The following is a 27,818-nucleotide window of genomic DNA, read 5'->3' as shown; positions in this document are numbered from 1 at the left end:
GCCTTAGGTCCCCTGGGCAAAGCCGCTCACAGCCGTCCCTGACGGCTGCCCCCAGGGCTCTAGATGGCCAGGAAGATCACATGCATGTGAGTGGGACTGGCCAGTGGCTGAATTCATAGAGTCAATTCTCCACGCATTTCCCACTTGATGAGTAAACAGTTTTGGTTCTGTGCATTTCGTGGATTGCTGGAGGATTTCTGTAGCAAATATTTAACACGGAGCAAGCTGGGCTTCTCTGAAACCAAGTAGGGTTTTGAACTGCTGCTTCCTTGTTTCAGTTGCTGTGAACTCAGGCAATGACAGTTGATTTTATACCCAGCAGAACTTGATGAGAGAGGAAGTTTGTCGCCATAACATCCAAGCTTCGTGTCAAAGTCAAATCAAAATGATTTTTTGTATTACTAACTGGTTTGGATTACTTAGGCGTTGTAACAGGGAGTAGGTTGCACTAACTATCCTTATTGTTGGAACTGGTTAAATTTTCTCACCTACTTATTGTCAGATCCTTGACAATAATCTGGAAGTTCCCAGATAAGGTGGTGTGAGAGGAATAAAACCATCATGTGGAATGCTGCTAGAAATCATTGCAGGCAGGCTGCAGTAAGAAGAATGGAATTTAATAGACTACGCTTGTTTTCTCCCATGCGTGGTGAAGTTATTAAAACACCTGAGCCCAGCCTTGCCTAACACCATGGACTTGCAATTATAGCTGGTATTTTTGAGCCACTCCTATGCCAGATTCTTTACATACCATTAATCCTCACAGAAAACCAGCAGAAGCAGCATAATAATACATCATTTACAGATGAAGAGACTGAGGTTCTGAGTGGTTAACCGAGCTGTCTAAGGTTACACAGCTAGGAAGTGGCTGAGCTATTATTAGAATCTGGATTTGCCCAACATTGGAGTCCATGACTGAATATTTTTAGAGTAGAGACCGGAGCTATATACTCTAGTTAATTTAAGGCCAGTTGATTTAGCAAAGTTCTATTAGCTAAAAGAGCGGAGGAAAAATGGTTATTTAATCATTGGGCTTCCCTGGTGGCGCAGTGGTTGAGAGTCCGCCTGCTGATGCAGGGGACACGGGTTCGTGCCCCGGTCCGGGAAGATCCCACATGCCGCGGAGCGGCTGGGCCCGTGAGCCATGGCCGCTGAGCCTGCGCGTCCGGAGCCTGTGCTCCGCAACGGGAGAGGCCACAACAGTGAGAGGCCCGCGTACCGCAAAATAAAATAAAATAAAATAAAAAAATAATGAAAACAGCAACAACGCTCATTTGTTGGGCACCTTCTATGTGTCACAAATGTTTCTAGGAACCTCATGTCCCTTATTTCATTCAAGCCACAAAACAGCCGAAGGATTGCTGTCCGCCTTTGTACGCGACAATAATGAGACTCAGAGATGTTCCCTAGTACTCGCTCATGCAGCAGTTCACTGGCTATCAGGCTCCATACAGGAAGATCAGGCCATGAATCCAAGCTGTGGGTAGATAGGCTATAAAATCATAAAGTGATAGAATCTTAGAGCCAAAAAATGTAGTCAAGGTGACCTTGTCTAACTCCTCTATTTGACATGTGGGAAAACTTAGATTTAGAACCTTACACCCCAAATCACACAAGATCTAGTTAGTTACAAATCCAAGACTAGAATGCAGGCTCCATTCAGTGAATCCATTTTCATGTGCATGCCTATGTGCTATGCATGGCCAGGTCTCCCATCTCCCAGACCCAGAACATTTTCTGTCAGACTGTGTGTAGAAGCAGGACATGGGGCCCAAGATCATGAAGCTCACCCCTCCTTCTGCAGGAGAGGATCCTGTGGCCTGAAGAAACAGGTGGTGACAGGGAATGGAGCAGGAATTGTGTCCATTCATGCACTCCTTCTTCATACTATCCAGCACTGTTGGGGGTCTACTTGTGTGCCAGACACCGGTCCTTTCTTGAACTGTGAAATACGACAGATACGCACACAATTCCTGGATACTATCAGGCCTTGTGTGGAAGACAGGACATGTCAGACATTGTATAAGAAGGCTGTATGTGGCCAAACCATGAGCTCTAAGTCATGGGACTGAGACATAATTAGTGAGAAACATTTTCGACCTGCTGTGAAGCCAGAGAGGAGCCGGAACATCAGATATCACTTGATCCTAAATGTGAATGTCAAAAATACCATTGTGAGTGACTTTTTGGAGTGACTTGTCCTGCACAAAATGAAGTCCGAGCCTTTTGACTGGAACCTCACTGGACTATTTATTTCAGTGCAATTAATAAGAATAAGGAAAAGCATCTGTTTCTATAACAAAGGGCCATATTCATCAAGTTCACAAGTCGTGAACTGCTGGGAACATTTCTGAAGATAAGAGTGACCTCACCAGGCACAAGGCAGGCCCAGGGTGCAGCCTCCACATTGGTCTTAAATGCATGAGACCCTCTCTGTCCTTCCATGTCCTTCCACGTGAACCCCTGAACCACTTTATTTTTATTTATTTATTTATTTGGTTGCACTGGGTTTTAGTTGTGGCAGGTGGGCTCCTTAGTTGCAGCTCGCAGGCTGCTTAGTTGCAGCTCACTGCCTCCTTAGTTGTGGCTTGTGGGCTCCTTAGTTGTGTCATGCGAACTCTCAGTTGCGGCATGCATGTGGTATCTAGTTCCCTGACCAGGGATCAAACCCTGGCCCCCTGCTTTGGGAGCGCAGAGTCTTAACCACTGCACCACCAGGGAAGTCCCTGAACCACTTTATTTATGAGATCTTTTGGCTCTAAATATTCACACATAATTTAAGAAACGTATATTGAATGAAAAAAATGCATGACTGAGAAAGGTGAGCACAATGAGTTAAGTAACCATCCAAAGTTAAATAACTAGTTAGCAGCAATCTTGTGTAATAGGGAAGAACCATTGTATTCTAAGTTAACCGCTAGAGGGATGTTGCCTATAAGCTTAAATATAGGTAATGGCCCATTGCTGGGAGCCCTGCCTCCCAGGTAATGAACATTAAGCTAAGATACCTTTTTTTTTTGCGGCACATGGGCCTACTCACTGCTGTGGCCTCTCCCGTTGCAGAGCATAGGCTCCGGACGCGCAGGCTCAGCGGCCATGGCTCACAGGCCCAGCCACCCCGCGGCATGTGGGATCTTCCCGGACCGGGGCACGAACCCGTGTCCCCTGCATCAGCAGGCGGACTCTCAACCACTGCACCACCAGGGAAGCCCTAAAATACCTTTGCTTAGAGTGCAGGAAACATCCTGACCAGGCCCACCTGTGAATAACTGCAGGGAGGAAGAAATGAACACATCCCCTCCAGAGGCTGACCAGAACTAGGAAATGTTTGACTTTACTCCCCTCTTTTTAGTATAAAAGAAGCCTGAATTCTAACTCAGGTAAGATGGTTTTTTGGGACACTAGTTCTTCATCTTCTCAGTCTGCTGGCTTTCCAAATAAAATCACTATTCCTTGTCCCAACACATTGATTTATTGGCCTGTCATACAGCAAGCAGTACGAGCTTGGACTTGGGAACACTTGGACTTGTAGACTTCCATCCAATTTCTATTTCATTCTCCCAATTAGCTTCGGAATCTTTCAACAGTATAAAAAAGAGAAGTAATATTGTGCCCTCCTTTGCTCCAGAATAAGAATGTCAGCAAAATGTCTTGCAGTCTTTGCAGAAGCAAACGTAAAGTTAGGGTATGGAAAGGCAGACATTAACTCAGGCAGCATATCTCTAAAACCGTAGCAGGTTGCATAATGACATTTCTAAAATTCTCTAATTTGACATTGGAAATGTGGCTTCCATGTGCAGAAATGCAATAATCACTCCATTTGCTGGGCTACATGAGAAATGAGACTTAACTGGCCTGCCTTTCTTGGGTGGCTAAATGGATGATAAGATTCCAGCCAGTCTCTTTTAACTTTGTGTCCACAAGTATATTTGCTGCATTAGTGGAATATAAGACTATATAATAAAGGCTGCCAGGCTGAGACATGACTGATTCAGTGTTTGGGAATCCTAACAGCTAATGGACATAGAGCTGTGTGACTGCTTAGATCAATACGGCTATTGGGTCAACTGTGTATGAACGAATCATTAATAATCACCATAGAAGAAGCATTGCGCCAACTCAGATGGCTCTCTTGACTTAACCGTGCTGTTGAGGGATGGATGAGGCTGGACAGAAATATGAGGAATGAAAAAAGAGACTCCTCTAATTGGGAGAGATGCCTGTCAGCAGGGAGAGGCCAGGGCCGGTTGCTGGTTAGGAGCCTGGGCCTGGAAAGGCAGACACACTGTGGAATCAGAGCCAGTATGGCCATCGCTTGTCTTCTAGTCAGACTCAGCTGGATGTGTCTAAGTAGTTTGCCTTGGTGGGCAAACAGAGACTTTTCAAATAGTACATGCTTCCTGCCCTTCATAAACATTTTCTCCTCATAGAACTTTTATTTTGCAACCAACCTTAACTCATTCCTTTGACTCAGTCCACCAGCTTCAAATACACATCCTAACGTCCAATGCCATGAATTGGAAAGGCGCTTATCTCACGAGGGAAAATTCTCTTGCCTACCCGTGAGGAGGCACCAACAGTAAATGTATGTTTAGTGTAAATGATCTACCTGAATCTCCAGCCCTCCCTGTGCCAACCCTGATAGGAAGCTGATTGTTACGAGTGCTACACCCTCGGCCTCCCCAGCAGTTTTGCAGGCCGTGGGAGGTTTAGCACACGGCGCTGCATTTCAGCGTTCTCTGGGGCCGGTGGACCCAAACCTTTGCCAGGCGTGAGACAATTACCTGGGCAGCTTAAAACAAATGCGTGTTTTCCAACTGCATCCCGTATCTAACGCCTCAAAATCGGGGGTGAGGGGAATGGGGATCGGGGCAGAGCAGCTGCGGTTCTGGCAAGCACCCCAGGTGGTTCTGACCTACAGCCAGGATGGGAAGCCAGATTCCTAGGTTGAATTCTGTGGGGAAGAAAAAGACGAAAGCTGTATAAAATAAATAATGAACAAGGGCCTGCTGTGTAGCACAGGGAACTGTATTCAATATTCTGTAATAACGTATAACGGAAAAGAATCTGAAAAAGAGTATAGATAAATCCCTTTGCTGTATACCTGAAACTAACACGACATTGTAAATCAACTATACTTCAATTAAAAAAAAATAGAGACAAAAAAAGTAAAATCAAAAGAAAGATTTTGTAAGTTATAAGAGAATTTTCCCCCTGAGTAATGACGGCTGAGACAGTTTAGGAATCTTTATAAAAACCACTGTTGTGATGCTGCATGTGATTACGGTCCTACTCTCAATTTACACTGTGGTCTTTCTGGAGGAGTCTCTGGATCCTGTTAAGTTAGAATGCCTTGAACAGTTACCATATGCCAGGCCCTTTGGGCAACTCAGTGGGTTAGACAATTTTCCTGTTTACAGGAAGCTGACACTGAATCTAGACTATGGAAAATGAGACTCTTATACATGAATAATCAGCTGATGAACTACAGATTGAAAGAGCCAGAGGTACTGAAGAGCTGATCCTGGCACCTTGACCCAGGTGATGTTGCTGTCTTCCTAGGAGGCCAGGGAGGACCCTTTTCCAGTCTCTTGCTACTTTTCATGTCTCATAATGGATGGAATGCCCAAGGGTGCAGTACCTGTGTGCTAGGTGCAGCTGTCCCAGGAAGGTTAGGGTTGAGCTGTATGGAAGTGCCTCCCGGCCTCTGAGGGAAGAATTGAAGAAAGGCTGGAATAGCCATTCAGGCCATAGGTCCATGGAGGAAGTGCTCAACAGGATTGTGGGTTTAAAGAAGGGAGGAAGATGATGCTAATGAAGAGAAAAAGAAATCAGGAGAGCCAGGAATTCTCCCTTCTGCCAGGTACACTGGGAGCCCAGCATGTGCTGTTTGTCCAGCTGTGCATCTGAGCCTAAGGTTCCAGCCCTCTGCTTTCCAGCCCTGGATCTGTCCGTCAGGCTGCTGGCTTTTTGTTTATGCATGCTCTGTTGCAAGGCTAGAGGTCCACTGCTGTGGTTTTGAAACTACAGGGAATCAGCCAAGGGGAGGAAGCTCCAAACTGCAGAGAATTTTAAGACCAGCTGAACCAAACTGCATCAACAGAGATCAGAGTGAGTCAGGGAACTGCCCAGGCCTCTGTGCAGTAGGGCGTGTTGGGAAGCAAGGTTATTTACATTCTTATAAAACGAGTGCTGGGGAAAGATGGATGGGATTCTCATAGTAAAGTTAGCAGCTAAGTCTCTTTAAAAGGCCTGAAGGGGGCTTCCCTGGTGGCACAGTGGTTGGGGGTCCGCCTGCCGATGCAGGGGACACGGGTTCGTGCCCCGGTCCGGGAAGATCCCACATGCCGCGGAGCGGCTGGGCCTGTGAGCCATGGCCGCTGAGCCTGCGCGTCCGGAGCCTGTGTTCCGCAACGGGAGAGGCCACACCAGTGAGAGGCCTGCGTACCGCAAAAAAAAAAAAAAAAAAAGGCCTGAAGAATTCTAAAGATAGAGGGGTGCTTGTTTCTCTCTATTCCAATAAAGAAGCAATCTGTGTTTTCCTTTTAAACAATTAGAAAAAAAATTTATGTTTATCTCAAAACTGGAGCCCAAAGTTTAATTCTGAAAATAATAAACGTCTAAAACTGAAATAGTTTTCTTTTCTTTTTAAAAAAAATGTGGTAATAAGTAATGGCATTACTTAAGGTTTACTACTAGCAGAACTTCCCATCCAGATTTTGGTGTGTAAGTAAATGACAAAAGATGTTCATTTATATAAACTCATCTGAAAAAGGAACTTTCTCCTGACCAAAAAATATGGTACTTAGTGAAAAGAAGGGGGAATCTGGGTTTCTGATTTCAAAAAAGCCAAAGATCAAATTTCCTTGACACAGTAACTTGTGACATTTTAACCAAAAAGCAGATGACTTCTAAAGGGTCTGCCAGCCAGCCAGCCAGACACCGAAGGTCAGGTTGTTTTTCTGATGCACTAGCGTTCACCCCAGTTATAACTACTCAGCAGCTCTCAGCATGGCAAGGGAAATGCAGTGTAAGCCTTATCATGACAGCAGAAAGGTCTGAGTTCCTCCAGCAAGGGTATCTAATGCCCAACATGAAGAAAATAAGTTTTCAGAGACCCAAGAATAGGAAAGAAGGTAGCTACAGGTATGTATGTGTCTAAGAAGAGTTAAGAAAACAAAATACATGCCCCACCAACTAAAACCTAAAAATCGTGTGTAAGGATTGTCCTGAGGCTTCCGGGTTGGATACCCGGAGATCTAGGCAGGGCAGACTTGTCTTCTCCTATAGCAGAAAGGATTCTCTGCAGCCTCCACCCCAGATCAACAGGAATGCCCAGTGATCTGTGAGCGCTTCCTCAGTCAGCCTCTCTACCCGCCCACCTCCCACCTCTGAAAAGGCCCTTCAGCATCAGTTCCCCAACCTGCAAAGTCAGGTTTTGAAGACCAAGTCAACAGTACTCTCAAACATTTACTACATTATTATTTATTTTAAATGAGAAGCCTTTGGTTTCTTTCCACTGGGGATTAATATGATTAAGTCAGCAATTTTATGTCCAGGAGAAGAAGTACAAACTAAAATTTTCCACCAAGATTGCATCTCAAGGTGAAATGTGCTTCCTAGTGACCAACTCTGCCGTAATGTTTTCAGACACTTGTTTTCGTTTCCTGATTGGCTCAGCAGGAATCATCTCTCTTTTGAGTGTGTTTGATCAAACTGATATAATCAACGACACATGTTCAAAGTTTTCTTCACATTTTGACTCTCCTGGGTGCCCACAGTCAACGGGTGATAACCCTGCTTGTTCAGCTGTTTGAATCCCCACGCCACAGATTTCATCTTGGCACTTAACATCTGGGTATTCATTGTCTCCATTCCCCACATTTAAAAATTCGCTATGAATATTACGGCTTTACCAAAACATTGAAAATTCAAGGTGGTTTTGGATAATACTCTATGAAGAAACTTAAAATCTTAATATTTGTCTAAATAATTCCTTATGCAACGTCAAGGGCAAGGGGTAGGAAATTAAACTGTAAGAAGATGGGAACAAGATAATGGACGTATTCATTCACATGACTAATCATTCAACAGCTTATTTTTTTCCTCACGATTCTGTGGGTTGCCTGGGTGATTCCACCGATCTCTCCCGGCATCGTTCACGGGGCTGTGCCCATATGGCGCATGGGCTGGGGACTGGGCTCAGCGGAGGCTGTCGGCCACGGCACATTGATCTTCACCGCAGGTGGCCTCTCCACATTGCTTGCAGTATGGTGGGCTCAAGGCAACATTCTTGGAGGATTTCAGCTATAAAATCTTTTACGTGAAACTATAAGATTTATGTCACTTCTGTCACATTTTATTGGTCAAAGCAAGTCACGAAGCCAGCCCAGATTCAAGAGGAGAGAACAGAGGCACTACCTCTTGAGGAGAGAAGTGGCAGAATCACATTGTGAAAAGCTCGCGGGATGGGGAATATTGATGCCGCCATTTTGGGAAACCATCTACTATACTCCACCTCCTAACACAGTTCACGTTCCAGCCCCATGCAGAATACACTAGTCGCCACTTTTCTCCATGGCTCATGACTCAGCCATAAAAAAGAGTGAAATAATGCCATTTGCAGCAACATGGTTGGACCTGGAGATGATCATACTAAGTGAAGTAAGTCAGAGAAAGACAAATAGCATATGCTATCACTTATAGGTGTAATCTAAAAAATGATACAAATGAACTTATTTACAAAACTGAAACAGAGTCACAGACATAGAAAACAAATTTATGGTTACCAAAGGGTGGGAGGGATAAATTAGGAGAGGAAAGGGAGTGGTGCTGCAGAGTGGGGAAAGGACCCCCCTGGCCTGGATCTCCCAGGGCTGCATGCCCAGTGGCCTCAGATGTCCCTGCCACCTGACTTGGGTTTGGGTAAGCAGGGCCTGGATGGCTCCACAGCAGGACACCTCTAGTACCTGGGGCTGTAGAGCAGCCCAGGGGCACCACTGTCTTTTTAGGAAACCACAGAGAAGCAGAAAGGGAAAAAAAATCTCCCACAGTCTACCCCATGAGCAATTATCACTTTATATTTGGCATATATACTTTTCAGATTTTCTGTATGCATAAGTATGCTTATTTACAAACTTTTAAAAAATGGATTATACTATTTATACTGTCTTATAATGTACACTTTTCATTTAATATATTGTGTGTGGCAAAAAAAAAGCAGATGTACGCTACTATATATAAAATAGATAAACAACAAAGTCCTACTGTATAGCACAGGGAATTATATTTAATATCTTGTGATACACTATAATGGAAAAGAATCTGAAAAAGAATATATAGATATAGATATCTGAATCATTTTGCTGTACACCAGAAACTAACACAACATTGTAAATCAATTATACTTCAATTAAAAAAAATTGATTAAAAAAATAGACAAGTTTTCTGCTCCCCACATACCCAACACACAGTGACAACACAAGGACAGGAAAACTACAATAGGTAAATGATTATATACTGTGCCCCCTCCCAGGCCCTAAATGGAGCAGAGAGTAAGCATGGAAAAAGTGGGAAAGTTCTGCCCTCAGGACGATGGATTAGAATCCCATGCAGTCATCCAGTGAGGAATACTCGTGAAACCACCACCATCTCCTGAGCATTTACTAGTGCCAGGCACTGTTTGAGCACTCTCCACACAATTTCTTATTTAACCTTCATCACTAACTTGAGAAGAAAGGTACCTTTTTGGCAACTGAGGGAAACTCAGGCTAAGTCATGACAGGTGAGATAACTCACCTAAGTTACATGGCTCAAGTGTTGGGAGGTGGGAAAGCTGAAGGTAGCTTTGAACTTTCTGCTTGGATATTAACTGGGATAGGGAAAGTGGAACAAGTGATAGGAGATGGAAAAATTAATCCTTGGACATGCGAATTTTGAGGTCCCTGCAGGATATCTACTGGGAGAAGCTAAAGGCTGGACATACAGTCTTAGGAATGATTGGCCTTCATGGGACCCAAACACGAATTTTCCCAGGGAGACTGAGAAGCAGTTTGGGGATGAAACTCTGACAAAATCCGACAGCCACCCAATTCTCACTTGTCATGGTTGCAAGTTGCTCATTTGTGGCTGGCATTTCTATTATATCAATATCATGTTGTGGGCCCGTGGGTAGGTGGGCTGGGTTAGGGATGGTTTTTCTGCCAGTTGTGATACAACAATTTGGATCACAGTTCCTGTAAACTTGCACAAAAATGCTCCATTTCTAGTGAGAGATATGAATTTAGAATATTCTCTTCCCTGTGCCTGGGAGAGTATATTCTTTGGACACGCCCACATTTGAGGAAAATTGGATTTTGGGTCAATGGAGTCTCATTTCCTTGTAGAGAACAGTTCTTGTGTTTTAGTTTATTTGTTTATTTGTAAATCAACTGCAGTTGAAAACATATAAATATATCAACTGCTGAGACATCACCTAATTGTAAATTGAATAAGCACAATAGCCTCTCAAAGACTTTAAAATCAGGGCCACTGCAGTACTTCAGAGATTCCTTGATGCCCTCAAGGGGAATTGTTCTTGCCTCCTAGAGTATTTCGCGTGGAAGTAGACGTAAAAAGCATTTGTGCAGTGTTTCATTTTGATTTAGGACCACCCTTTTTAAAAATAACAAAAATAACGGGTTTCACTGTGAAGTCCATTTTCATATTTATCTAGTTTCAAGGTTATGTAACTCTTTGGCGTGGGGTAGGCAGGAACACAGATGGTACGGTAACTATAGCAACACCACTTAGGCGTGTTTTCTGCCTGTCAGCTTTTTTCAGCATCATATTCCTTCTAAAGCAGAGGCTCTCTCACACATATTCTTCCTACTCTTCCCGCTTTTGCCCCTTTTCTCCTCTCCCCTGCACTCTCCCTCTCTGCCCCTACTCTCTCAGCAGCCTAAAAAAGAATGAAGACATTTCATATAAATTCCTCTTGGTTTTTCAGTCTCTAAATTATTCAAACTTCAAATATGAATCTGAATTATAATGTTTCCATCGTAAAACTGCATTTCTTACTTATCTCTCTTTTACTTAAGGAGGAGATAGGGGAAGGAAAGCAATTATAAAGCAAGAAGTTACCAAAATGAAACCATTTTTCTTAACCTTTGAGTTCAGGCAAAATCACCTAAGTCTAAGTAAGCAGACATGTACCCTTAGGACTCTTGCAAACAGATTCTGCTCCTTCTTTAGGTAAATCTAACTTCCAGCCATCCTCACGTTAAAAGTCTCCCTTGACTCTCAATCCCATATTTAGGAATATTAATGAAAAATTAGGTATATTAATTAAAATATATTTAGGTATATTAATTTAAAATATTTAGGTATATTAATATTACAAATATACTTAGGTATATCTTTAGGTATATTAATTTAAAATATTTAGGTATGGGGACTTCCCTGGTGGCCCAGTCGTTAAGAATCCACCTTTCAGTGCAGGAGACCTGGGTTCTATCCCTGGTTGGGGAACTAGTATCCCACATGCTGCAGGGCAACTAAGCCCATGCTCTCTGGGGCCCGCATGCCACAACTAGAGAGAAGCCTGCTCGCCACAACGAAGATCCCACCTGCTGCAACTAAGACCTGATGCGGCCAAATAAATAAACATTTTAAAAAATAAAAATAAAATAAATAGGTATGTTAATTAAAAATCTAGAGCCTGTCTTCCGATATGTCTAAGCAGGATATATCTGACAATCACACTCTGAGTTTCTGCCCCTTAAAAATCCTATCTTCTGTGAAAGTACTTTAGGGCCTTTCCTCTATGCAGAAATGACATTTTTCTTCTTACTTTTAAAAAAATTTTTACTGAAGTATAGTTGATCTACAACGTTGTGTTTGATTTCTGCTGCACAGCAAAGTGACTCAGTTATAAATATATATATTCTTTTTCATGTTCTTTTCCATTATGGTTTATCACAAGGTATTGAATATAGTTCCTTGTGCTCTACAGTAGGACCTTGTTATTTATCCATCCTATATATAACAGTTTACATCTGCTAATCCCAAACTCCCAATCCATCCCTCCCCTACGCCCCTTCCCCGTTGGCAACCACAAGTCTGTTCTTACTTGTTTTTTAAATGTCACCCCTTCAGGGAGGACTTCCTGATTGAATCTTGGCTATTCTCAGTTCCCTGTACATGTCTTCAATTGTGATTTATTTTTACTTATTTGATTACTTGTTTATTGTCTGTCGCTCCCAAGAGACTCTAAATTCTATGAGAGAAGAGACCATTTGGAAATGTTTACAATTATATTCCCATTATCTTCTGCGGGGTTTGGCTTATTGTAAGCATTAAATAAATACTTTTCAAATAAGTTAATGAATGTTTCCTTTTGGATAAACTCCCTCTAGATTTGGTTGTAAAACGAAACCAAACCGGTCTTTCTAATTCAAGTGTTGGTATGGTTTCTGTTTCCCTTTTTACTTTAGCTGCTAGAAAGCTCAAGTTAGTGCTCAATCAGTGTAGCTGTATTTGCTTCCTTTTGTGTATATTTGTTTCCTTTCTTTTGCATGGTTTTAAATTTCTTTTACTATTGTAGTTGCATTATTTTTATGTTTCAAGCCACCTCAAAAATCTTCTTGAAAGCAAGTACCATATAATAAATAAATAAATAAATAAATAAATAAATAAAGATAGGGTCCTTCATAGTAAAATGATGTTTCAGGAATCTCACAGAGAGAATGATGTGTAGTATGAATGGTTAGCTCTCAATACTGATGTGAACGGTGACCAAAGAAACTTTGAATGTATTTGTAGAAAATTGGAAAGGCCTTTCTACAGGCCTGTGACATAGCTGTCATAGAGTATTGAGTGAGAATAAGTAAATATTTCATAAACAACGGATGACATTTATCTGTGAAATAGTTGAATTTTTAAAGTGTAAAATCCACTTGAATTGCTGAAGCATGACTTTACTACAAGACATATATATATATATATATATATATATATACACACACACACACACACACATATATATAATTTTTTTTCTTGCAGACCCACCTAAAACTCCTTCTCTCTGTGGTTTAGTGGGTTCCCTGCCACCTTTTTTTAAGGAAGAAAAACCTCCCTAAAAGTCACAATTTATGGGTTTTACCACCTTAGGTGAACAGTGTTGCCAGATGATTCAAGTTTGCAGATTCAGGGCGTGAAAACCTTCAACTGACACTGAGATCTGTTTACATCTGGTGGAGGGGAGGAGTGGGTGCTTTAGGGTGAACTCCTGAGATGCTTTCAGAGGAAGCTGGGATGATGGAGCAAATCAGTGACACCAGTGTCACCTGGGAAGATGGTGGGACAAGTTGAGGATCTATTAATAGAAAGGACAACTGGGAAGATGTCCCACTCAGAAAACAAATGATTAGTGGCCAGAGAAGCTGGGAACCCACTTCAGGTGAAAGAAGGAAGTACTTTTCTCAGCAGTAAGAAGACACACAGCATCTACTTCTGTACCAGAGGAGATAGGAATGGGTCAGTGTGGTTTTCTCCCTTGCCTGGGGGAGTGTGGTTAATGTGTGTAATGCAGGTTTTGAACCAGCTCAAGAGCGGAAGGACCAGTGGCTTCCTCTGTCCCTGTTCCTGATTCTCCGGGACAGGGCGGTGTAGCCAGAGGACAAGTAGAGAGAGAGCTGCCTTCTGCCTGCTTTTTCTTTTTCTCTATGCATAGCAAGAGAGAGGGGGGCCTTCACCCCACAGAGTCCCATCTTGAACCTTTGAAAACAGTCAACAAAGCCCCCATTTTCTCTACCCTCATTAATTCTTTCTGTGATTCCGGGCTCATGCTGGGCTAATAATAGGGTGCATTGCTTTTTAGGAATTTGAGGGAGTTAGGTAATCATACCCATATTACCTGTGGGTTCTGAACCAATTGAAAAAAAAGACACCCTGGTGTGTAGAGGGTATTTGTTTCATGGTGGTGGTGATGGTTGCTTTTGGCCATTCTCCTTTCCTAATAGCACCCAATTTCCATTTACAGAATGTCCCCTCTACTACTGTGGGCAGTTCCCATGGGACGATTGGTAAGGTGTCTGCCTTGTCCCAGCCAATTGAATCCATTCCCCAGTGGGTGTACGTTTGGGTCGTACCAGTTATTTGCTGTTGTGGTAGAAGCTGCTATAAACATTATTGCATAGGTCTCCTGGTGTTTATATGCAAGAGAGGGGATTTGCTAGGTCATAGGATATGTAACAAGTTACTGCCGAAGTTTTTTCCAAAGTGGTGCTTCTAATTTGCATCCCATAAGCCGTGGATGAGAGTCTCATTGTTCTGTGATCGTGCTAACACTTGGCACTTTCCAATATTTGAATTTTCCCAACTTGTTTGCCATAAAATATCATTGTGGTTTTAATTTGTATCTATCTGATATCGAATGAGGTTGAGCACTTTTAAATTTTTTATAACTACTTCCTTGGGATATAATTCACACAACTTACAATCCACTCATGTAAAGTGTACAATTCAATACTTTCTGATTTATTCACAGAGTTATGCAAACATTACCACAAGCAATTTTAGAATATTTTCATCACCCCTAAAAGAAACCCTGTACCCCTTAGCAGTCATTTTTCATTTCCTCCCAAGACCCTAAACCCTGGTAACTTTTTGTTTCTATAGATTTGCCTACATTGGACAGTTCCTATAAATGGAATCATATAAACCGGCTTCTTCCACTAGCGTAATGTTTTTTTTTTTTTTTTTTTTTTTTTTCGGTACACGGGCCTCTCACTGTTGCGGCCTCTCCCGCTGCGGAGCACAGGCTCCGGACGCACAGGCCCAGTGGCCACGGCTCACGGGCCCAGCCACTCCGCGGCACGTGGGATCCCACCGGACTGGGGCACGAACCCGCGTCTCCTGCATCGGCAGGCGGACTCCCAACCTCTGCGCCACCAGGGAAGCCATAGCGTAATGTTTTTAAGCTTCATCCATATTGTAGCATGTATCAGTATCAGCACTTGATTCCTTTTTATTGTCAAATAATATTCCATTGTATGGATGTACAACATTTTATTTATCCATTCATCAGTTAATGTTAAATGGAAATACACTATATGGGCTGTTTATACTTTTAAATATTCATGTACAAATTTTTGTGTGGATACATATTTCTATTTTTCTTGGGTATACACTTAGGAGTGGAGTTACTGGGTCATATGGTCACTCTATGTTTAACCTTTTGAGGAACTGCCAGACTGTTTTACCATGGGGGCTGCCATTACCATTTTACATTCTCACCAGTTTGTACATATCTTCATCAATTTATTATCTGTCTTTTCATTATATTCATCCTACTGGATGTGAAGTGGTATCTCAGTTTGATTTGATTTGCATTTCCTGATAGCTATTGATGTTGAGCATCTTTTCATGTGGTTATAGGACATTTGTATTATATATGCAATATATCTATATCTTCTTTAGAGAAATGTCTATTCAGAGCCTTTGCCTATTTTTAAAATGGGTTAACTGTCTTTTTATTATTGAGTAGTGAGAGTTTGTTATATATTCTCCACACAAGTCTCTTATCAAATATAGAATTAGCAAAACTTTTCTACCATTTAGTGGGTTGTCTTTTCACTGTCTTGAGGTGTCCTTTGAAGCACAAAGTTTTAAATTTTGATGACGTCCAATTTATCATTTTTTTTCTATTGTTGCTTGAGCTTTTAATATCATAGCTAAGAAACTACTGACTTGTTCAAGGTCCTAAAGATTTATGTTTATGCTTTCTTCTAAAAGTTTTATAGTTTTAGCATTCACATTTAGATTGATCCATTTTGAATTACATTTTGTGTATGGCATAAGGTAGGGCTCCAAATTCATTTTTTTGCTTGTGGATACCCAGTTGTCCCAGCACTGTTTCTTGAAAAGACTGCTCTTTCCCCATTGAACTGTCTTGGCACCTTGTTGAAAATCAATTGGCCCTGACTATGACAGTTTATTTCTGACTCTCAATTCTATTCAAGTGACCTGTATTTGAGTGCCGCATGTCTTGCGTACTGCAGGACTGTAGTAGGTTTTATAATTGGGAAGTGTGAGCCCTCCAACTCTGCTCTTTTTCAACATTGCTTTGGCTCTTCTGGGTTCCCTGCATTTCCATATGAATTCTAGGTTCAGCTTGTCAATTTCTGCAGAGAAACCAACCATGATTCTAATAGGGATTGCATTGGATCTGTAGACCAATTTGGAGAGTACTTCCATCACTACAATATTAAGCCTTCCAATCTGTGAGCACATAATGTCTTTCCATTTATTTTAGGTCTTCTTTAATTTCTTCCAACAATGATTTTTAATTTTCAGAGTATATTTTTTGTACTTCTGTTAAATTTGTTCTTAAATATATTATGCTTTTTGATGCTATTGTAAAATGAATTGTTTTCTTAATTTCATTTATGGTTTGTACATTGCTACTATCTAGAAATTTTGTGGTATATAAATCTTTTTGTTGTTGTTGTTGTTGTTTTTTTTTTTTTTTTTTTTTTGCGTTACGCGGGCCTCTCACTGTTGTGGCTTCTCCCGTTGCGGAGCACAGGCTCCGGACGCGCAGGCCCAGCGGCCATGGCTCACGGGCCCAGCCGCTCCGCGGCATGTGGGATCTTCCCGGACCGGGGCACGAACCCGCGTGCCCTGCATCGGCAGGCGGACTCTCAACCACTGCGCCACCAGGGAAGCCCGTGGTATATAAATCTTGTGTCCTGCAACCTAGCTGAATTCATTTATTAGTTCTAATAGTTTTTAAATAGAATCCTTAGGATTTTCTGTATACAAGAAAGATCATACCATCTGCAAGTAGAGATAATTTTTCTTCTTTCCTATCAGGAGACCTTTTATTTTCTTTCTTGCCTAACTGCCCTGGCTAAAACAGCTGGTACAATGTTGAATAGAAGTGGCAAGAGCAGACATTCTTTTCTTGTTCCTGATCTTAAGGAGAAAGCATCTAGTCTTTCATCATTAAGTCTGATGGAAGCTTTTCGTAGATACCCTTAATCAAATTGAGGAATTTCCTTCTATTTCTAGTTTATTGAGTGTTTTTATCATGAAGGATAAAATTTTATCAAGTGCTTTTTCTGCATCTATTGAGATGATCATGTGGTTTTTGTCCTATATTGTTTGATGTATTACATTGATTGATTTCAGATGTTAAGTTTGAGTATTTGTTTACAGGCCATTTGTGTTCTTCTATTAAATACTGTTCATAGCATCTGCCTTTTTTTCTACTGGGTTGTTTGTCCTTTTCTTACTGATTTTAATACTTTTTTTATATAGCCTAAATATCTTTCTCAGTTATAAGTGTAGCAAAAATTTTCTCCACATTTGTCATTTGTCTTTTCTGTCTTTTTATGAAGTCTTTTGATGAACAGTAGATTCTTAACCATAAATGTTATATACAATTTTTAAATCTTTATGGTTTGTACTTTTGGAGACCTGTTAAAGAAATCTGTCTCCTCAGGAAATAAGTGTATTCTCCTGAATTGTCTTCTGTTGACAGTTAGATCTTGACCCCACCTAGAATTGTTTTTTTTTTTAGGTGTGAGGTAGGATCAGATGTCATATTGTCCCATTGTTTGGGGCCAATAAGTGGGGCTCCTCAGATTCACTCAGCCTCACCTTGCCCAGGGTCCTCCGCTGATGGTGCTTGGGGAGCTCCTCGTCTGCTGTTCCTAATGCCTCCTCTACCAGCACTGCAGCTCTCTTGACCTTACCCATGGAGAGTGGCAGCTCCAGCATTGCCCCCATCATGTCTGTTGCTGTGGGAACATCAGTAGATCTGGAACCCGGGCTGTATGGTCAGGCCACTCAAGATGGCTGTTCTCTTGCTCTCTGTACATCCCCTGCTGGACCAGTCCCTGCTTCACCTATATCCTGCTCACATGACTGACCTTCCCTCTCAATACATTGCCCCTGGCCCAGCTGGTGATTGTTCTGATCTTTGTTCAGAACATCTCCACCACGATAGCTTATCAAAGGGATGGTGAAGGGCAAGCTCCTCGGCCGGTTTCCTTGGTAATAGATGAGCCAACCTGATGTCAATTCCCCCTGTACACACCCCCGCCCCACCACCCCCATAGCAAAGACTACTGCCACGTCCTGCCTGCCGTCTGCTGCACACGGTGGGGTGTTGCTGCAGGACCTTGCTTTAGACATGTAAGATCTCCCATCCATTAAACCATTAATGTCTCTGTTGCTGACTCTGGGCTCTTTCTTGGTCTTGAGGCTGGGCAAGTACAGGGCTTGCAGGCCTGCAGGGTGCAGCCCAAGACGGGCCCAAACCAAATGGACCCATAGAGTCTCTGGCTCCTCCTGCCTCTGCCCACTCTGGACAAAATCCAACACTACAAGGTATGAGATCTTGGCGTGAGTGTTCTAGAGGTGGCCCAAAGAGGTCAAGTGATACTGCCTGCAATTGTGCTGGGGTTCATGGTTTCGGAGATAGACTTTGACCAGTGAGGAATAGAAGACGAGAGAGAACCAGCAGATCAATTCTCTCCCCGGTCTTCCCACTGATAGGCTACTGTGAACCATCCATGATGATCTGAATAACCTGCCTTAAAATGTCCAGCATCACTGAGCAGTGAGCAAACAACCATGTCTTTATGTGAAGCTGTGGATAGCTCAGAAATATATTCGTTTCCCCTCCTTCACAGCCTCACTGCTTCCCCCGCCCCCTGGCCAGCTTTTTTTTTTAAATCACTTTTTGCTGCCCTAGGATTAGATCTCCCAGTAAAGTAAAAGCCCTTAAGCTTTCCCCTAGGCTCTAGTTTCCAAGAATCCAGGCTAAGATAATTATCTTAGACTCTCTTTTACTCACTTAACCTGCAATGCCTATGATACCGTAAATCAAGTTTCTCTAAATGTGTGTGTTTCAAATTTGTATATTTGGTTCCATTGATCTATTTATGTAGCTTTACCAATACCACTCACTTTAAATTTTGTCATATAGCCCCCAAACTTAATCATCTTCAGGTGATTTGGGGTCATAATATATTATAAATCTAATACTCACCTAGATTCAGTTCATCAATACTTTGCCAAGACTTTACAGTTATGTTCATAAGCAGAAGGGTTTGTGTAAAGTTGGGATCATATGATAGAATTCACCTGTAAATTTTATGGGGCTTGGCATTTTTTTTCTGGGAAAAATTTTAAATGACCATTTCCATTTCCTTAATGTTTAGAGATTATTTCTTATACGGTTATATATGAGTCAGTTTTAGTAAATTATACTTTTCAGTTTCATGAGCTGTAGAGTATGTGTGTGTGAATATAAATATCTATAAATCAGTACCAAAAAATCAAATAGCAGTGGATATGACCAAGCATTTCACAAAATAGGAAACACAAGAAAAATACTCAGTCTCACCAGTAGTAAAGGAAATGTAAATTTAAATAAAAATGAGTACTATCTTACACCCATAAATTGTTAACAACGTAGGCTGAAGATACCAAACGTCAGAAAGAATTTGGAGCAGCGGGAACTTTCACTTCTTTGTGAGATATATGTTGGTGTAACTGCTTTGAAGAATACATGTTACATGTATGTGCACAAGGACATCATACATGTACACAAAGATATCATCAGGTATATTAATGAAAAAAATGGAAACAACTTATTTGTCTATAAATATAAGAATGGAGAAATAAATTTTAGTATAATCATGCAGTAGAAAAAGAAGATCCTAAATGCAATATGGTATCCCAGATTAGAATCTGGAACAGAAAAAGGATATTAGTGGAAAAACTGGTCATATCTAAATAAAGTCTCTAGTTTAGTTATTTGTAATGTATGAATGTTAATTTCTTCATTTGGACAAAGTACCATTGTTGTGTGAAATACCCACTGGGAAAAGTTGAGGAGGTGATGTGTGGGTAGGCTCTTTACCCTCTGACTTTTCTGTAAGTCTAAAATTATTTCAAAATAAAGAGTTGGGCTTCCCTGGTGGCACAGTGGTTGAGAGTCCGCCTGCCGATACAGGCAGGGGACACGGGTTCGTGCCCCGGTCCGGGTAGATCCCACATGTCGCGGAGCGGCTGGGCCCGTGAGCCATGGCCGCTGAGCCTGCGCGTCCGGAGCCTGTGCTCCGCAACGAGAGAGGCCACAACAGTGAGAGGCCCGCGTACCGCAAAAAATAAATAAATAAAGAGTTTATAAAAAAGAATGAATAGAGCTACTTATATCATTATGAATAAATTTCACAAACGTAATGCTGAGAAAATAGCAAGTTGAAGATGACACATGCAATATGTCCAAATAGACAAATGTAAAAGCATTCAGCGTATTATGTGTTATTTCATGAGACGTACATATGTATGTGAATAATAAACACCAAATTCTGAATATTAATTACTTCTTGAAGGTGAGGGAGTGGCATATGATCAGAAAAGTTAATGACAGAATTTAAACTTTATTTTCAGTGTTTAATTTCTTAAGTTGGATGGTGTGTACACATACAGATTTTGTTATGAAATTCTCCCTTTAAATTATTTAGAATATTTGATAATTTTTTAAAAGCCAGTTTCTCTAAAAGGAAGGAAACAAGGAAGGGAAGGATGGAGGGAGAGAGAAAAGTGGAAAGGAAAGGAAGCAGTACTAAGTACAGAAAGTTTTAAAAATACTCTTTTCTAAATGGTTTGGAAGTCTTGATGACCTCTCGTAGTAACCTCTAAGGATTGGAATTTGAGGCACATTTAGGACAACAACCATCTGATTCAGAAACTCAAGGAAGCTCACAAAGAAGTTTGATTCTAGGCCCAAGACCCCAAGAGATTTGAGTTCAAGTAAGACCTAGAACTTGGACTTTTAGCATACTAAGTGTTCTTATACCATTTAGAGTATGTCTACGTAATTAAACTGATTTGGTTTATTTTAGCATGAATGATTTCAAAAAACTTCTTATTTATCTCTCTCTATGTCTCTCTCTCTCTCTCTCTTTCTTTATCTAGCTATCTGTATACTTTATGTGAGTATGAATGTATGTATATGTGAGTTATAGGTTACCTGAATTAATGAGTAGTCCCAGCTGAGAGATAACTTGACCAAGAGATTATTAGCCAGCTAGGTAGCTATCCTATAATGGGTTTTAAACTTTCTTGTACTTTGCATCCTTTGACAGTCTGGGAAAGTTGTGGATCCCTTTTCAGAATAGCGCATTTAAATGAATAAAATAATTACATAAGATTATAAAAGAAAATAATTATATTAAAATATAGTTATAAATTATTTAAAAATTTTTGTAGTATATTAATGTGTGCTTATTAAGGCATTGAATAACAAGATATACTGCAGATATAGCTATCATAATTTGAAAGTAGTGATGAACATAAATGATATTTGGTGATATTTGCAACAATCATAATGTCACATGAAGTCATCTATAATTTCTACTGGCCTCGAAGTCACAGATAATACTTATACTGTTATAGTTTGTTGCCTAAGTTTATAGTTAAAGACAATGCTAAAAAAAAAAAGAAAAGGAAAAGGAAATGCTAAGTTTCAATTAGAAGTTTTTGAAAATAATAATTGTCTGTAGGGCTTTCCTGGTGGCGCAGTGGTTGGGAGTCCGCCTGCCGATGCAGGGGACACGGGTTCGTGTCCCGGTCCGGGAAGATCCCGCATGCCGCGGAGCGGCTGGGCCCGTGAGCCATGGCCGCTGAGCCTGCGCGTCCGGAGCCTGTGCTCCGCGACGGGAGAGGCCACAACGGTGAGAGGCCCGCGTACCGCAAGAAAAAAAAAAAATTGTCTGTAGATCAGGTCTAGCACCAGGATGAGGTGAGTAAAGCCATCACCTCAACTGCAAAATTTAAGGAGCACCCAAAAACTCGGTTATCAAGATATTTTTAAGAATTTTAATATGTTTAATAAATCAAAATTTTACAAAAATATTTACAATATTTAAAGTATTTTTAAAATTTAAGGCAAAACGAATCATGATGAGCAAAATATCAAGATTTTTAAATAGAGAGGATCAGTATGTATGTCCTGAATTCCAACTGCAGACCCAAAGAATTCTACCCAGAATGCAGAAATCCTGCATTTAGGCAGGCATTCTCACTTTACCACTTTTCCACCACTTATTTGTCATTGGCTGGCAAAATCTTCCAAATCTCACTTTTGCATGAATAATCTCTACATGTGATAACAAATACGTTTTTCTGTCTAAGTGCTGTATAGATTCCTCAGAATACAATAAGGTTTCAAAATCAAATAAGTCTGTCTGGATTCTTTGGTGATGGTGACAAAGATTTAAAAAAAAATACAGAAAAAGGTAATTTTTTTTTTTTTTTTCTGTACGCGGGCCTCTCACCGTTGTGGCCTCTCCCATTGCGGAGCACAGGCTCCGGACATGGCTCACGGGCCCAGCCGCTCCGCGGCATGTGGGATCCTCCCGGACCGGGGCACGAACCCATGTCCCCTGCATTGGCAGGCGGACTCTCAACCACTGCGCCACCAGGGAAGCCCCCCAGAAAAGGTAATTTTGACATCTTGCAGTTTCCGTTTGTAACCTATTAAAGTCGTTTAAAATAATTCTGATTATTTCTCTTATAATGTGAGATTTTTTACCCTAAAAATAAGTTAGTGGTGGTGTCCCTCTAAGGAGCAAGGAGAAATGGTGGGGAGACCATGCTAAGAGGTTAGGGACAGTCCCTCCCGCCCAAACACTGCCTCTTAGAAACCCCCTGAGACAGAATACCCACAGCGGCATGAATGTGCTTGTTTTTTTGTTATTTTTTTAAAATTGAAGTATAGTTGATTTACAGTGTTGTGTTAATTTCTGCTATACAGCGAAGTGATTCAATTACACATACATACACTCTTTTTCATATTCATTTCCATTACGGTTTATCCCAAGATATTGAATATAGCTCCCTGTGCTCTACAGTAGGACCTTGTTTATCCATCCTATACATAATAGCTTACATCCGCTCACCCCAGAATAATGTGCTTTCATTCTTTATTAGGGAACACACTCTTTTGAGAGTTATTCTTAAGCGAAACATATATTTTTCTATATTCATCTTTTTCCTATACCGGAAGCACAATATCAACAACGCACAAGTCTGGGGATAAAATGCTGTCATTCTTTGTGGCATTTTTAGAGGACTTTGATGTATGTTCTTTCTCATTCGCTCTTGCATTTGTGGCGACCAGTACTGAGGCTCCACCTAGGGCCCTTTTCTGTAATTACATTCATACTCGTGAAAGCTAATCTTTGGGACGGCAATAGGAAAAACAGTTATGCAAATTAGAGAGAGTGGTTGAAATCTTTGTTTTCTTCTGAGCATCCAGCACAGACAAATTAGGTTTGGTTCCTCCCGACGACAGGAACGGAAAGCTAAGGCTCTGATGGCCATGGGGGATGCTGACCAGGCGAGGATGTGGTTCACATCGTTCCTGTGGCCTTGGGACAGTGCCCTCCAGGAATGCAGCAGGCTAACCTCTCTAACAGGTGGTCCCAGCCCAGGCGGGGCAGTAACGGGGAGAAACAATAATCTCTTTGTGCCTCACAGGGAACACCAGCCAGCGAGGTGGGAGAGGCTTAAATCAGATGAAGGCAGAGAAAGATCAAAGGGCAGGACTGAAGAATTTGGTAAGAAGTTACAACGCTTAAAACCTTGGCTGTCTCCTCTACCTTTTGTATTTGTGTCTATTGGTTGGATTTTGAGCACTTTACTCCTCGTCCACTCGGCGATGGATTTTTTGCTTCTCTCTTTCTCCAGCAGTGAGTAATGCAGAATGCTTTGAGCTAGCGCCCCAGAGTGTTTTGACTCACACCTGCCATCTGTCTGCTTAGTCACCGTGCAACCATCCTTCCCCGAAGTGATGGTTTTTATTTGCTATAAGAGCTGGCAGGAGGCAGTGGTTGTGTGAGGAGATTGCTGGATTCCCAGTTTTCTTTATTCTTGTGATCATAGCAGCAGGGCGCATTAATGTCTCAGATATTCCCTTGGCTTTTTCTGGCAACTACCATATGTTCCTGAAGATACGGAGTGTGGGGAGAGTTGTAAAAAAGAAGGGGATTATTTTTGAAAATGTTATTTTGAAATTGTAGGCATGTAGACCGTTACCACTCAGCATAGAGCAAAGTGGAAATCTCCCAAATTATTGATATACAGAATGAATAGAAATAATCCCAGTCCCCAGTTTCATCACAACCACCCCGACTTTCTGCTTGTTCCCATGGATGGACTTACTCCGTAGAGTTTGGATGTGAATTCTCGAGGAAGTAAGACAGAGCCGTAAAGAGCGAGTCCTCTTTACATTCGGTTATTGGAACCATGCACACAAAGCAGAAATTGTGCTTAAAGTGACCACTGCAGGTACATATCCAGACAATTTAGGCAAACAAACCCACTTTAGAATCAGGTTGTAAACCAGGAACATAGTTAGTTCACTAAACGCCTATTACATATGGTAACAACAAATTCATTTAATTATTTATATATGTAAAGAATATATAATATACATATGCACAGTATAAATAAGAAAAATAAACACCTCTACGTACCACGCGGCTTAAGAATGAAAACCGTGACATATTTTTGATCCTAGCATTACCAAGCATCACCAGCCTTCCAACTTACTCCACTCCTGGCTTCCTGGGTAACCACTATCTGGAATTATGGGTGTTATTTCTTTATTTTTCTTCGTAGTTCCAAAAAACGTATGTATCACTAAATAATATGTTTGTGGGGTTTTGTATGTGTTTCTATATACATTTTTTATAAATGGAACTGCAGTCTATGTATTCTTCTGTCACTTTCTTTTTCATCAGCATTGTTTCATTCATCTGGCTGCATGAAACTCTAGTCCATTTGTTTTCACTGCTATAAATTAAGTATTCCACCTTATGTATCTACCACAACTTATTTATCCAGTCTCCTGTCAATGATCTTTTGAGTTGGTTCCGGTTTTCACTATTAAAACCAGTACTGCAATGAATATTTTAGCCCCTGTGTACTGTTGCATATATATGAGAGTTTCTGTAGTCTAGGGTATTTATCTAGAGTTGGAATTGCTAGCTGTTAGGTGGGTACATCTTCACCTTTACTAGATAATGTCAAATTATTCTCAGAGGAGGTTGGACGCATTTACTCTCTCATGAGCCGTATTTAAGAATTTCTGTTTTCCCTTATCCTCACCAGCACGTTGGTCTGTCAGGCTTTCAAATTGTGGCCAATATTTTGGGTGCAAAATGATATTTCAGGCTTTTCCTGATTACAAGTGAAGCTGGACATCTTTTTGTATGTTTACTTAATATTGGCTTTTCATCTTCTATGAAATGGGTACCCATGCTTTTTGTCCATTTTTCTATTGGTTTGCATGGCTTTTTTTTTTTTTAACTGACGTTTTATAGACGTATATGATTCTAACACTTTGTTCTAACTAAAATGTGTTGGAAATATATTACCCTGGTTTATATCTTGTCTTTTTACATTTTAAAAATGGTGTCTTCCAATCAACAGAAGTTCTTATTTTAAGAGACTTGTATTTGCTGTTTTTCGGTCTTAAGAAGTCCCTTTTGTGACACAAGTTTGCAAAGATAATCTATATTTTCTTCAGAACGTTTAGACATTTATGTGTATTTAATCATCAGGAATTTATTTTTTGGTTATGACGCGGGTCCATATAGAAAGCAAACTCTCCATCCATTATTTATTAAGTCGTCCATTCCTTCCACATTGCTCTAAAACTGCAGCTCTGACTTCTTTCATATACATATGTGAAGGTCTGTCTCTGAGGTTTGGTTCCTATTTTTGTTGCTTTGGTATATTTGTGTATCTCTGCACCACTAAGACACTTGTGAAACTTTAAGTAAGCCTCGAAGTCTAGTAGGTCAATTCTCTTCTCCATCTATGCACATTTTTTCTTCAGTAGTGTATTGGCTGTTCTTTCTTCTCCTTGGCTATTCTCATTCTTTTGCTCTTTTCGTGTAAAATTTCAATTCACTTATCACATTTCACAAAAGCAATTTAATAAACTTTTTCTGCAGGTGTACTCTCATTAATTATAATTTTTCTATAACATAGGAGGAAAATAAATGTTAAATACTTAAGTAAGTTAGACACTGCACAAAGAAGTGTTAAATCATTTTAAAGCAGTGCTGAGAGATTAAGGAATGAGTTAACTCAGTAACATCCATCCTAAAAAATTTAATTAGCAAGACTTTATTTTGTTTAAAAACAAGAAACATCACAGCCTATAGGAAACCGGCCAAGATCAATGAATGGAGATTTTATATGTTCTATACCAGATAGCTCATTTTTGGGAGAATCTAAGCTTTCAACAAAAATTGTGAACAAGTATTTATTCATAATCAATTATAATGTACCTAGCCCTGTTCCAGATAATATAAAAATATGTAAATGGAGTAAAATATGATGTATGTCTTCCAAGGATTTATAATTTATTGTGAAAACAATTGATTATTAATAAAATTCCGAGCTTTGTACTTCTGACTATGAGCTATTGTGGAATACAAGTTCAGAGAAAAGAGTTCTGTGGATTAAAGGAATCAGGATAAATTTCATATTAAATAAGTAGGATTTTTTTTTTTAATAAGGAAAGGAAGAGCAAGGTCTGGTACATGATAGGTGTCCAATAAATATTTGTAAAATGAGTGACATCAAGGAATAGTTGACCAAGTAGGTACAGAGCTGTATATGGTCCGATGGAAAATTCACTTGATAGGGTAGAGGGCAGAATAAATCAAGGAGAAACTGAGTCACAGGTAGTTGATTAATCCAGTTCAAGGCAATAAAGGTCGGAAAAAAAGTGTCATGGCAACGTGGAAAGAATGTAATTGGAGAATTAAGAAAATATTAATAAAGGAGGGGGCTTCCCTGGAGGGACAGTGTTGAGAATCTGCCTGCCAATGCAGGGGACATGGGTTCGAGCCCTGGTCTGGGAAGACCCCACATGCCGCGGAGCAACTAAGCCCGCGTGCTGCAACTACTGAGCCTGCGCTCTAGAGCCCATGAGCCACAACTACTGAGCCCACGTGCCACAGCTACTGAAGCCCGTGCTCCTAGAGCCTGTACTCTGCAACAAGAGAAGCCACCCATTGAGAAGCCCACGTACTGCAACAGAGAGTAGCTCCCGCTCGCCGCAACTAGAGAAAGCCCACACGCAGCAACGAAGACCCAATGCAGCCAAAACTAAATAAATTAATTTAAAAAGTTTTTTTTTAATTTATAAAGGGATCGTTGAAATTAGTGACATATTAGGTCACTAAGAAGGAATTACTAACATGTAATAATTAGTATCTAATAAAAATAAGAAAGGGAAGAGTCAAAGATTACCTCAGCGTTTTTCATGAAGTATGATTATACTACTGATTCCTCTCCCCTCCTCCACAAATTTAAGAAGTTGGAAAGACTTTCTAGCAGGTTTGATGGGAAAGATAATACTTCTGTTCTGGACATATTGAGTTTGGGACAACAGAAAAATATAAGCATTTGGAAGCATAAGATGAGCACACAGTTAAGATTTCAACTAAGTTTTTAAAAGCTAAAATTATAGAGGAGTGTCTCAGTCTGGGAATTTAAATAGGGTTTAGATGCGACACTTTTGAGTATATCTAGAGGTCTAGCAGAGGCTGCTGCTTAATTCAGGAACTTTAATACACGAGTTCAAGATAAATCCAAGCTCTAAATATTTGACACTGGCAATAAGCCAGGTATTGTTCCTCAAAACTCCCTGCTCTCATGGAATCCAGAATCCGGTAGGGGCTGAGATGCTCTTGGGAAGTAACTCATTCTAAGGGAGGAGAGTGTTACATACAGGT

Source organism: Tursiops truncatus, chromosome 12 (assembly GCF_011762595.2).
Source record: "Tursiops truncatus isolate mTurTru1 chromosome 12, mTurTru1.mat.Y, whole genome shotgun sequence".
Taxonomy (NCBI): Eukaryota; Metazoa; Chordata; class Mammalia; order Artiodactyla; family Delphinidae; genus Tursiops; species Tursiops truncatus.
This window is presented reverse-complemented; position numbering follows the sequence as displayed.